This window comes from Otolemur garnettii, unplaced genomic scaffold, assembly GCF_000181295.1.
Source record: "Otolemur garnettii isolate 467f Iridium unplaced genomic scaffold, OtoGar3 scaffold00018, whole genome shotgun sequence".
Lineage (NCBI taxonomy): Eukaryota > Metazoa > Chordata > Mammalia > Primates > Galagidae > Otolemur > Otolemur garnettii.
The window spans coordinates 16,539,280-16,542,149 of NW_003852413.1; the positions used below are offsets into that span (position 1 = coordinate 16,539,280).

General features: G+C 38.2%; 1 protein-coding gene and 1 pseudogene across 1 annotated transcript in view; both read right to left on the minus strand.

The window, feature by feature from the left end:
- The window catches only part of TANC2 (tetratricopeptide repeat, ankyrin repeat and coiled-coil containing 2), a 346,976-nt gene that overhangs the window by 128,449 nt on the left and 215,657 nt on the right, over positions 1-2,870 (minus strand). The gene's annotated exons all lie outside the window — the stretch shown is intronic.
- Positions 2,218-2,688, minus strand: LOC105886637 (annotated as a pseudogene).

A 2,870-nucleotide genomic window follows, 5' to 3' on the forward strand; every position in this document is an offset into this window, starting at 1 on the left:
GCTGGCCTGGGCTAGGTTTGAACCTGTGAGTCCTGGTGTATATGGCTGGTGCCATAACCACTGTACTACTGGTGCCGCCTATAATTTTTTTAATTAAAAAGACTGGCCACTTTTTTTTGCATTGGCAAGAGTGCAGAGGAACTGGCAGTTTTTATACATGGATGAGGTGAAAATAGAATGCTACAACCACTCTGGATGTCAGTCTTGCAGTTTCTTAAAAAGTTAAACATATACCTAGATCTAGCCATTCTATTTCTTAAATATTTGATACAATTCAACAGTGAAACCATCTGATCATGATGTTTTTCTCTGTTGAGTAGTTTTTGATAGCAAATGCAATTTCTTTTTTTGTTTGTTTGTTGTTGAGACAGAGTCTCACTCTCTTGCCCAGGCTAGAGTGATATGCATGGCGTCAGCCTAGCTCACAGCAACCTCAAACTCCTGGGTTGAAGTTATCTTCTTGCCTTAGCCTCCCCTAACTATCACAATGCCTTAGCTGATTTTCCACTTTTTAGTAGAGACAGAATCTTGCTCTTTGCTCAGTCTGGTCTCTACCTCCTGAGCTCAAGGGATTCTTCTGCCTTGGCCTCCCAGAGTGTTAGGATTAGAGACAGGAGCCACCATACTCAGCCTATAAATTCAATTTCTTAAAGAAAAGATAGACTCTCAAATATTTTATTTCAGCTTGTATTAGTTTTGGTAAGTAGTACTTTTCGAGAAATTTGTTATTTTCATCTAAGTTGCTGAAGTTATCGGGATATTTCTTTACATTTTCTTTTTATGCTTTTGATATCTGTAGAATGTGTTGTGATATTCTTTTCATTCCTGATATTAGTAATTTGTGTTTCCTCCTTTTTTTCTTAAGCAGTCTTAGTAAGCGTTTATACATTTTGTCTTTTCAAAGAACTAAGTTTTGGTGTTGTAAATTATTGTTAATGTTTGTCTACTTCCTACTCTACTAATTTCTGGTCTTACCTTCATGGCTTAAAATTTAAAACAATCAAAATTTATTCTCTCACAATTCTGGAGGCTAGAAGAACAAAATCAGGGTGTTCCCAGAGCCACTCTCCTGCTGAGATTCAGGGAATCTTGCCTCTTTTTGTAGCTTCTGGTGGCTTCCAGAAGTTTAAGGTGTTTGTTGGCTTGTGGCTGCATCACTGCATCACTCCAGTCTCTGGCTCCAGCTTCACAAGTACTTCTTCCTTCAGTAGTTCTGTGTGGCTTTTTGTCTTTTTAGGGTGTACTAGTATCCATTATGACCTCATTTAAATTTTTTCACGTTCCCCATTTTATTTATATTTTAAGACTAAGTATAATCTCAAAATCACATATCCACACACCTATTTCCTTTTTGTTGACTTCATTTAAATGTATGGTTTGGTAAACAAACAATATAAACAAACATGTAACAGACAGGAACAGCTTTTAACAAAAACTCATCAACCACACCCAACGTTTTCTTTTTGTTATACATACAGGTATCAAACCAATCCTGAACATATTTTTGATACTACTAGTAGTCAGCACCAACACTGCTTCAAAAATTAACACAATTTGTGACAGTATTCATTGTACCTGCTACTTTAAACAATTTCAACTACAGCTCTTTCACTAAGGAAGAGGGAACAAAGCATGCTGTTTTCTGTTTTTTCTTCTTGGGATTTTCACTTTTCAGAAACCCATGCTTCCCCTGCCACCTGACACCTCTCTTTATACTTTTATCTTGTTTTTTTTGAGACAGAGCCTCAAGCTGTCCCCCTGGGTAGAGTGCCATGACATCACAACTCACAGCAACCTCCAACTCCTGGGCTCAAGCGAGTCTCCTGTCTCCACCTCCCAAGTAGCTGGTGGGACCATAGGCGCCCGCCACAACGCCCGGCTATTTCTTGGTTGCAGCCATCATTGTTGTTTGGTGCGCCCAGACTGGATTCAAACCTGCCATCTCAGGTGTGTGTGGCTGGCACCTTAGCTGCTTGAGCCACAGGTGCCAAGCCTACACTTTTATCTTGTAAAACTGAATTTTATCTTGAGTATTCCAGGTTTATATTTAAAATGACAGTGCCTTAACAAGAAAAAAAAAATTGTGCTACATTTTTCTTCCTGTTACCTGAAACATAACAGGTGTACATATATTAAACGTATTCTTACAAATATCCAAGTCATGTTTACCAGGTGGAATTCTTTTATTTCATGTGTATTTTGCCTTGTGATATTTAATTAAGACATTAAGATGAGTAAGTTGTTGATTAAGACAAGTTTGAGATCACTAAAATTGTTGCATGTTTGTCCTTCTGGTGGCTGTAGAAGCTTCATATTTCCTTTGAACATCATTAGACATTTTAGCTCTTGAAGTACAACTTTAATGCTGTGTGAATTTTGCCAGTTTGCTAATATTAGTATGCTCCATGCATTCACTATCCTGCTGAAATTATTTATTCCAAGTTAAAAATCTAACAAACAAAGGAGTTTCTGGGTATTTAGGTCCACATTCTACTTTAAAGCTGTATCTTCTGTCTTCATAATTTGTCCCTGATGGCCCAATAATCACTCCTGTCCTCCTTGTAAGTGTCACATCTTCATCATCTTTAAGGCCCCACATAACTGTTGGGTCTGTTACATTTTGTCCCTCTTTAAGTTCTTCCAACAAGTGAAAATTATGAAAAATTTAACTCCTGTGGAGACTGCCATCTTCTCCTGCAGTCTGACACAGCTGTGCAAAGGCCTTGTTTCCACATAAGATCACATTCTTAGGTTCTGGGTAGACATGAATTGGGGGGGGGGGGGGAACATTATTCAACCCACTACACTGGGTTTATCAGATACATTTTAGAGGCTCTGAATTGTTAGGCTACTCTCAAGTATGCTGATTT